General features: G+C 39.1%; 1 long non-coding RNA gene across 1 annotated transcript; it reads left to right on the top strand.

Annotated features, from left to right (window-relative positions):
• The first annotated feature begins 5,650 nt into the window (after positions 1–5,650).
• Positions 5,651–10,327, top strand: LOC108877064 (uncharacterized). The gene is made up of 3 exons (XR_001960064.2): positions 5,651–6,133; positions 8,164–8,265; positions 9,030–10,327. It is a non-coding gene; the product is annotated as an uncharacterized LOC108877064 (long non-coding RNA).
• The last annotated feature ends 235 nt before the right edge of the window (positions 10,328–10,562 follow it).

Here is a 10,562-nt window from a genome sequence, read left to right as displayed (position 1 = left end):
ACTTCCTCTGAAGGGTATTATCATATTCCCCACCCACAGGCCAGCCCCTCCTGAGCTTTTTGTGTGAACAGAAAGGGTATGGAGGTCTCGGGGATGCATTTGGAAAGACTCTCACACACACCTCACCACCACCCCCAAGGAGAAGGAGTGACCTGTGGGGGCATAACTGATTGAAGAGTTAGCGTTGTCATTCCTGAGTCATGCAAAGTGAGTGGGTGAGAGAGTGCGGGGTGACCTCTTTCTGCTGTCTGTGTCACACTAACAGAGTGAACCTCGTCTGTTCAAGGTTCAGACAGACAGTCCTCTGTGTATGTGGGCCTTACCCAACACACACAGACAGCAACGTGGCAGTTTGGAAAATAATCAAACTACATTGGAGAGGATGGAGCACAGAGAGGAAAAGAGAGGGAAGGGGGGCAGAAAAAACTGTCAAAATGAGAGGAAACAGTAAATGAGTTCAGCCCCCAGATATAAACAAATGAACTGTTCTCCCAACAGTTCATTTGTCACATCAATCTTTGGCCTCATGGTCAATCACAATTTTAAATCTTTTTTGGCAACATTTGCTCTATCATTCTTTAAATGACAATACATGAATGTTAAGTGTATTATATTATAAATTGAGGTGGACTACAGCTGTTGGAGCTATAAAGAAAGGCTCAGCAGTGAATTATAACATCACTGACAGATTACCCTCCTCTTTCCTAGAATGGCAGCTACTCTCAAACCATAAAAGTAGCAGATCAAAGACTTTCTGGCTAAGGCTGTTATTAGTGGTCCTGTTTAAGTCAGTTTTAGATCTTGCTGGTGCTCTGTTTGGATTGCAGAGGCTTTGTAAACTGTTAGTGTGTCCTTGGGTGTTTTTTCTCTTTATTTTAGAGACAACCACCTTCCATATGAAGAAAAGGACATGGGAAAATAATCTGCAAAAGAGCTTAAGTGTAATTCACTCACTTGGATATAGAGCTGGAGGGACAATCACATGAACACAGACACACAAAAAAGAGCTCATGCACACTGGGATCTACATACTATTTAAATGGATACAAGCCTCTGGTCACAGACCTTTTTCAGGCATAAAGAGCACACCCAGAGTGAAAGAGGAGAAAATGAATCACTGCATACTTAAAGACATACTAGTTATTAGACCAGGGGCAAAACATTTGCATATCCTTGATGCCAGACCTAACAGGTAAGGGTAGTGTAGTTTTATAGCAGTATGGACTGTACAAAAATAGAAGATATATATTACAATGTAATTGTTAATTACCTACTGAAATACAGGCTTGATCATCTGTTCATCATATGAGATGACTGCAAAGCCCGATATGCACAGAATTTCTTGCTTTTTGAGATACTGTCATCACATACTGGAATCTGTTTTGCATGAAAGCTCATTTCTGTGGACAAATAAACATTTGCTGTACCTACTAACCATCACAGAAACACTTTCCTGTAATCTCACAAGAAATTCTAGTGACCCAAACACCTTTTTGAAAGTTTGTCCATATTACAACTTATTTAACAGATTAGTAATGAAACTATTTTATTTTTAGACTATGTGCTACAAGTTTTTGTCCCCCTTTTTTTCAAGTGTTACCTTTGGCAAATATAAGGACTCTTCTGCAGTTGGCAACTTTGAGCTTTTACAGTCCTGTACCACAATAAATAAAACCTGTCCTTTTTCTTTTCTCTCCAATCTGCAGACAGACTTTAGCTTTGATGTAATAGAAGTTGTGTTTATTCCTTGACTGACTTGCTGGTTGGGCAAAGAAATACACATGAGATGCCATCAACCATATAAGGAATTTCCTAGATTGACTAACCCATGCAGCGCTGTGTACAAGTGAGGGTCAGTGAGCAGCAGGCAGGCAGGGTTTGACACACTCTTTCCTTCCACTACAATTACTCAGTCTTGTGGAAAGACATGTATGCAGGAGGGGGCAGGTCCCAGGAAACATGAGGCCCACATGGGTCAGCTTGTTTACAGCACAGGAAGAGACTTTAGGATTTGGGGGTAAAGGTACTGTGAGGTAAGAAAGTACCATGATAGGGGCTATAGTACCTGGTATGGGCAAAGGTCCCTGGTGATGTCTTGATCATGTTGCTCTCACTCAAAGATAGTGTGCTTTTTTCTCAGTGACTGAGAAAGTAGAGAGCAAAGAAATAAACGTTTGGCTGAGGTCACATGAGCAACTAATTTCTCTATATAATAATATATATTTCTCTCTATAACTTGTGAATACGAACAGCTATTTAGCCTCACAGTCTCTCTAATGGCATTGTACCAACATGTTAAAGTGCCCACAAGATGAGAGGTGTCTTTTACCAGAATTATCTTATTATAGCTTGTTCTCTATCTTTGATCTTCCTTCCTTCCTTAACATTGTGTTTTCACTTGTTGCTACCACTTGCAGTGCACGCCTCTCTGACTTGCAATTATGGCGATCACCCACTAGATGGCAACCTTTGAATACGTCAAGCATCCTGCAAAGGCATTTTGCCTTTTTCAGCTTCTAGGTCAAAACCCACTAGGTGTCAGACTTCTGACATGTAATAAAAAAAAATGGAGGGCATTGTGTATATTCCAAGATAACCAGTATTTAATTTGGGAAACATTTAATAAATGTCAAAGTCACATCAAATGACAGAAAGAGAACATAGCCCTAAAAACATTTATTGTCACAAGTTGAACTGGAAAATAAACATTATGTTATGTTTATGTTATGTTTATGTTATTTAACTGATTAACTGACATTTGAAAACAAATACGAGCTTGCTTTACTCCTGAGTTCACAGAGTTGATTGATTTAAACAAACCATTTCAGTATCAGAAAACATTAATAATGTCACTTCAATCATTTTCTGGTGTTTGTCCAGGCAATACAAAAAAAGGGAATCAAGATAGAATGCACCAAACATGTGTTCTGAATTGTAATGTTGGAGCTACCCTTTTGTTTATATTTCTAAAGGGGAGCTACACTGAAATCAAAGTGTAACCCTGACTATTATATTGACAGGCATGGCAAATGTCCTCTGCTTAAGATTATAATGTTATTCTCTGTTGGAAGAGAAAGATTTGTGTGACATATTTTCTCACTGATGTGCTAATCAGTTATGTCATTGTTAAAGATTATGGAAAAAATATGCTAAATAAGCATCTTTTAGTGCACTTATCTGACCTTTTTTTTTTCAACTCTTTTCCCACAGTTATCCTGTCTACCCTGTAAAATTGCATGAGAAAAAAGAACAACTTTAAAGACTATTGTTTGAAAAAGGGGGTTTCTCTGCATTATGAATGAATGGTTCTTAGCTGCATGGCTAAATCTAATTGGTTGTGAAAGCTAAGCACCCCTTGTCTTTCTACCAGTGACATTGATTAGGATTTTCTAATACTGTGCCCGAGGGGACTTAAGTCGATCCAATTACCTTTGGCTGCAATCATTAGCTTGACGTGGCCTCAGGGGCCCTTCCACTTTGTCTCCAGCACTGAAGATCTGGATCTGTGGAAAATGAATGCCATGCAGTCTGGCTGCTCTGGTGACTGAAAGGTTGGCCACGGTAATACATTGTCCCCAAAGCAGCTTTGCCAGTCTCTACAGCTAGACTAAGATCAATTTTTGGTGGTTTCAGTGTGTGTCACTCAATGACACACTTAGTATATGAGAAGGCCTTGTTACTGCCAAAAACAGTCTCTATAGACAAATTTAGTTTACTTATGGGACATAATTCACCTCCAAAATGACAGTTTAGCAAACTAACATGATTGTACATATAAGCGTTATACATCCATATTGTAATACTGAGTTACACACTGAGTTACGCTTTAACCTGATTGCCATATTTTTGAAGTAGGCTACTGTAGGTGAACTTACTTTACTATATTTGTTTGATTTTCCCCAATGGGCTAATTCTTTTCTTAATACAGGAAGAAAAAAGATCTGTCTGTTGAATGTGAACAAAGTCATCCATGGGATCATCACAACTGGGACCAGACCTGAAACAGCTGAACTCAAGTTCCAAAAGATAGATGTCACCTTAAAAGACAATAACATTGCATGGTACAACTGTGTTGGCCTCTTTGTAGACAATGAAGATTGGACAAGACATTTGCTTCAAAAACTGTACAGAAAAAAACAGTAGTGTTTTTATCCATGTTTGTCTGTGTCATGTGTTACACAACACTGCAAAGCAAGCGGGTCTTGCCTTTGCTGAGGTAAGTGTAGGCTGAATATATGTTTTGTATGATTTACTGAAAATGTTAAATTGCAGGTGTCAGATTTTGATCTAGAGGATGTTGCAGCTGATGTGGACTTTTGGTTTAAAGGCAGCACCAATCACAAGGATCTTCTGGCAGGTATCAACTCTCCAGCTAGTTCTACACAAATTATTTAAATTAAATTTGAAGGAGTTAACTGGTGTAACATGACTCTCATACAATTATGGAATTAATCACAGCACAGAGTTTTCTGAGCTCTTTGAATCAGAATACATAGAAACCCTACAGGATGTCTGTCCAGTTGCACCTCAAAACCTCTTTGACCTGCCGTCTTAGATTAGAGGAGCCAATTTCCAGCTATTTAAATCAACAGGTAAGACAAATATCCTTGCTACAGTATCCAATCTTGAACTTAACAATATGTGTGTGAGCTGTAGCTTTGTTTTTCTAACTTACAGAAAATCAGAGATGAAGTGGAAGAGGCGATTGAAGCCTGCATTCCAGTATTTTGTCTTTCAGGCTGCACTAATTTAATATTCAGGTGAGATGTAATACTGAATGAATGGTTAAGTTCATCTACAAGCTCTTCTCTAAGTTCATCTTTCCCACAGTACTCTTGACAAGCCTCAGGCCATCCCATATGTGGATAAGGAAAACAATCTGCCTGGTAGTTGGAATTTAGTGCAAAGAACAGTAAGATGAAGTATGTACAGTGTGGCCACCCTTGATATGTTTATGATTAAACACAATAATATGATTTGTGTTAAACTGACTGTTTGATAAATTTTGAGATAAAGAAAAAGAAAGCCCTTCAACAACTAAGCATGTTCAGACTTTTGACATTAGGAAAGCTGCTCCTTTGCATACATGTTTGAGAGACTCTCCACCATTTCTAAACTGACATTAGTCCTGCCACACTCCAATTCTGGTGCAGAGTGGATATTTTCTTTTGTGGGATTGAACGAAATAAGAACTAGAAACAGCTTGGCCCTGGAGGGAACACTGTCATCTCTAATGACAATTAAGATGGCAGACTTGGAGCCATGCTTAAAGTGGGAGCCATCCCAATCAATGATCAAGGCTGCAAAATCAGCCACCAGCACTTACAATAGAGCACATGAGAATTTGCGAGCTGTTTCTGTCAAACTTTCTGGGTGTGGGTTTAAGGGTTTTAGGACAGTCAAAAAGAAACGTGAATTTATGCAACTGGCACCTTTATATTCTCAACAAATGTAACACTGCACTAATCAGTTTTATTTTTATTTATATATTTCTGAGAAAGTGCTCCCAAACTTTTGAACCTATACCTAGTATTTGTATTTGACTGCATTAGTTTTAGCTAGGTGTACCTAATAAACTGACATCTAAGTGTATATGTAGCCCCTCTGGCTTGTTGTTAGCGGCAAATGCCAGACAGACTGTGTGGTGAAAGACCGCACTGCGCAGCTTCAGGAAAACACGCCACGAAGAAGCCAGGTGAAGCTCATTTACCTTGATTAGTAATCTCATGCTACTGCCAAATTGTAAACGGTTAGTACTCTGGGAATGCGGGGGGAACGTGGACTGTATGTGAGGATCGACTAAGTGTGGCTTTCTTTTCCACACCGCAGACTATTGACAACAATTAGAAAGTTTTAACGTTTTACTAATAATGTTAGCAGTGGCACTCTGATAAAAACCGTCAGCAGCATTGAAGGATATGGATTTCTGGAACTTTACAAAAACTTAAGAAACTGAAAGTTGGCTACGTGGACACTGAAACTGGACCTGCAAAAAAGAAGACAAAGTTGGACAGGAGAGAATTGACCACAATATCAACAGAGTTCTTGGCGGTGGTAAAACTCAAGCCCAGTGATGAATTATGACGTGGTTACCGAAGACATTGCCACCATGAGGGACAAAGTTCTTCTTCCAGTAAGTACCAGCCTCCTTTCTCTGCACGCCCCGTGGCTTTCCTCAAGATGTGCACATAGCTAAACAATAGGCTTAATTACATTAAGAAGCTGCATTCAATGTAGCTACTTTATAGTTTCAAGGTCCTTGTGTACTGTGGGCCTACGTTTCCCACTGTCGCACTGTCGATGGGACACTTGAATGGAACAGAGACTTTTTAATGCGGGGCTATAAAACAATAACGATAATTATCGCGAAATAACTCAATCTCAATAGAGCTAGACTTAAGACATTTTTGATACAACGTCGATAGAACTCATTCCATTCGTGTTTTGACAGACAACACCAAACGCCAATGATAATGAGAATAGTGCCGCGCCAAACCACTTGTGGCAGGATAGAGTTACAGCCATGTCAGGTTAGATTGACTCACAGCACTGAGCGTAAGATTAGCTGCCTGCTATTTGAAGTCTGACAAGAAGCAGAATACTGCAAATTGTGTCAAAAGCAACTTCCTACAAAGACCGGTAGCTAATACCACTAATCTTTTTTACCATCTGAAGCAGTGCCATATCCTTTAGAGTATGCTCAACACAAGACTTTACCGTCCCGGACCCAAGCAAGTGCTGGTGGTCCCCCTAAATCAACCAGTGTAATACCTGCTCAGCAATAACAGACCATAGTGTCCACTCTCTCCAGTGCCATGCCATACAAAAAAAAAATTGACCTTATGATATCTTCACATCTCACTTAGGAGTAAAAAGGAATCTCTGAGCGTGACAGGCAGCGAGTTTATTTTTATTGTGGTATATATCGACATTGTCTGATGAAATGATGAAATTTATCATAAGATTTTTTTCCACATCACCTCACATTTGTAATGCCTTGTAATGCATTTCTATTAAAATTCAAAATATCTGCTGTGAAAAAGGCCCATTGTTGATGTGGTGATAACTTGCAATGCAAGTGCAGCAGTGTGTTAGGGCTACTGAGGTTTTGAATTGTGTATTGTCCACACAGAGACCCTCAGCACCATGGACAGGGCCTGCTGCTTGAGCAAATTTGGAATTTATTAGTTGTTAACTGGTGGTGTGTGTGGTTTGTGACTGTAGCCTGTACAGAGGCCTCGTGGTTGCTTGTTGGAATGTTTCATCTTAACTTCGGTTTAAGTTGTGTGGTATTTGTTATTAATTTTAACAAGTAACTCGCTATGGAATATGTTTAGTTGTGTAATTGTGTATGGATAGATGGGGGGGGGGGGGGTGATGGTGGGGGGGTGGGAGTGGGTGTATCAGTCATTTATTTGATTTACACTTATTGATGTGATTCAGCACTAACTTGAGCCAACTCAAGGCAAAGTAACACAGTCACCTCAAAGGTCTATACAGGCTTATATTCCACCACTAATCTGTACTTTATATTCAAACTTTGCAATATTAAAGAAGATGGCTAACATGTGTACGAGCTGTATGATATGTGCCTTGTTTTATTTTGAGGAAAGTATGCATGTCAGTACTGGGAGAAATGGAATTAACCTTTTCTTCTCTTCTCTTCACTGTCTGTCCTGCAGTAAGATAGAGGCAGGCTAAGCCAAAGAGAGAAAGTGGCGAAACTTGTTCTATTTATGAGGGATTAGCTGACTGGCATTGAGTGTCAGGGTTGGAACCTGTGATTAAATACAAGGCTTTAACCATTAGACCACCTCTCCACTCCAGAAGTGGTGGTGTCTATATAGTGACAGAATCTCTATTTAACGACTCGTAGAATAATTTGACAGCTTTAGTATCCACTCTGTTAACAAAATGTAAATACAGGCTGATCAAACCACTTACCAGATTCTTCAAAACTAAACTGCACTCAAAAAACTGATCCAAGCCCTTCATTGATGTGACGCATTTAATTGTTGCTTGGTTTATTGGAACAAATTTATTTAAGATTTAAACATGTACATTTAATTGGGGTACTGTAATAGTTTCACCTTGACATTCATGAACGCAAAACAAACAAGTTTCATTTGAATTGGCGCCATCTTTTGTGCATGTACGAAACAGGGCGCTCTCAGCCTCCATGCTTTTCGGTCTTTGATTCCTTCTCATGAGAGTTCTGGTGGCACTGTACGAAAGACACAGACAACTCCTGGAATCCACTCCTTGGTGAGTACTCAACTTAATAATAATAGTTTAAAAAGCTTGCTGTGAAAAGGCCGTTAAGCCTTTACCGTCAGTGAAATTGGACTTTGCGGGCTAGCTAGCTAAGCTACAAGAGGGGCAGTAAAGTTTGAGTTCGCTTCTGTGGTTACTTTTATAACCACGGGTCTTTTACTGGAAAAAAAAAAAAGTGTACATGAATATGAATTATGGAGTTTTATGACCACATGTCAAGTGTTTGATAACCACATTTGAAAGATCATTGCAAAAACAGTGTGTGTGGCTTTGACCTCTAAAATTGAGCATCAGTCAGGCTTACGGTGTTTCAATAACACTTGAAATTTGTGCTACATGATCAGAGAAAAGGGGATGTGGCATTTGCTTTTGCTTAAAAGAGAGAAAACCTGCAACTACCAGAATGCACTGCAGTGCACCACACCAAAAAACATCTCTTGCAAGTTGGGTGGCACTTGGTTTTGGCTCAAACTGATCAATATAAAACTAATCGCTGATGTAATATTCACAGGAAATGATCTGCTCAATTCAACAAAAATGTGGAAATACAAACTTTACTTGGAACAAAAGCCCCAGGACCAAAACAAAATAGTGGGCAGTTCGTTCATGTGCACATACCACACACCTTGTAATAATGCAAAGTATTCTTTTAATCTCAGTAAGAGGTAACCCTGAAGGAAGGAGGTTAGTATTTGAAAACTTAACATGCTCTTGCCAATTTCTATGTAGCCTAAATACTCTCTTTTATTTGTCAGCCATGTTTAGTGTGATGACATCGATGTAAGGAGGGAATGCATCCTGCAAAGCCTTATTGTCTACATCAAGGAAGACCCATATATGTTTTTCAAGGAATATTTGGTGAGTTTATTAAAATAGTTTCTCACATAGCATAATTGTTAGCAGTGTCATTGTGGGGTTCATCATGCTGTTTGTTATGCCTCTGATCTAGTCTTTCCAGAAAACATCAAGTACAATTTTGAGTTTTTCCAGAAGATCATTATGAACTTATGCAAAGATATACAGCAGCTGAAAATCAAGCTGTTTTCATAAGAAGCAAACAATATGTGTCCACACAGTCAGTGACGGTCATCGTGGGTGTTATTCTTTTTCAAAAACTTTGTTAACCACTTGTGTAGTACATCAAGATTTATTTGTTACTATGGATAGGCTATGCTGCAGACCCCAGTATTTGCAGCCAGCCTCTGCAATGTCACAAGGTTACATTTGCATGACTCCGCAGAAGACTTTTAATTTGAACCCCAGTTTGAAGGCTGACCTGAGTGCAGCCTGTTGAACTGTCATTGCTTTACTAATGTAACAAAACTGATTTTTATCTCCCGGTTAACACTGTAACACATATAAATCACAACATTATCAGAGTATATAAAGGTATGGCAAGCTGTAAACATCACACCTATTTTGTCTTCCTGATGCTTGTTTCACATGACTGTTTTGGTCCAATCATGATCAAGTGATCATGACTGTGGCAAAAGGTAGGTTAGTTTAATTAGCTCAAGATGGATAATAACCCTGAGAATTCAGGCTTCTGGGTGCATTCAAGTCAGCAGTATGAGAGTATTTATCAGCATACACCGCCCATCTTATATATTTTCCACTTTATTATGAACCATCTTGTCAGAAACCTGCTTTATATCCTCCAGGTTATCTGTAATTCCCTCTGTATGCCACTCAATCCTTCCATAACTTCTGAACTTCAGCTCCCACACCAGATGCCCTGGCTGAGACTATAAATTTGTCTGATAAGAAAACAGCCCTGATAACTCAGCCCTATGTCTCTTCTCACACACACTTAGTGCACATGCTGTGTTTTATCACAGAGATACAGTGGCAAAGCAAAAATAATTCACTGTGATGTGGAATACACAGTAGGTTTGATCATATCTGCAAAGTAGAGCCAAAGTTAAATGGAATCTGGTCCGAAAATGCACAGTATTAGTGGTACATGTACGTATTACCTTTTTTGTTAGCCGTTTCTTTTTTTTGTGTACCAGAGTTTTTACTATTTCCCAATTTTTCCACAACATACAGTGTATTTTTGTCACCCAAATGATTAGTTGTATGGTTTATTAGAGCAGTACCATTCAAAATCTGCTATCAAAATTTTCTTTCTTCTTACAGCACAGAAACTTGGTGTATGACTTAGATTTTTGCCCATAAGGACACAAACACACAAACACAAACACAAACCTCTCAGGAAATCTACTGCTGATAGACATGATAACATCAGGACCATACTCCTTCTGTGACAGATTGCAGACTAGGAACCA

The sequence above is a fragment of the Lates calcarifer genome, linkage group LG2, assembly GCF_001640805.2.
Source record: "Lates calcarifer isolate ASB-BC8 linkage group LG2, TLL_Latcal_v3, whole genome shotgun sequence".
In the NCBI taxonomy this organism is placed as follows: domain Eukaryota; kingdom Metazoa; phylum Chordata; class Actinopteri; family Centropomidae; genus Lates; species Lates calcarifer.
Note: the sequence above shows the minus strand (reverse complement) of the source record. Positions and strands in the feature narration are given on the sequence as shown.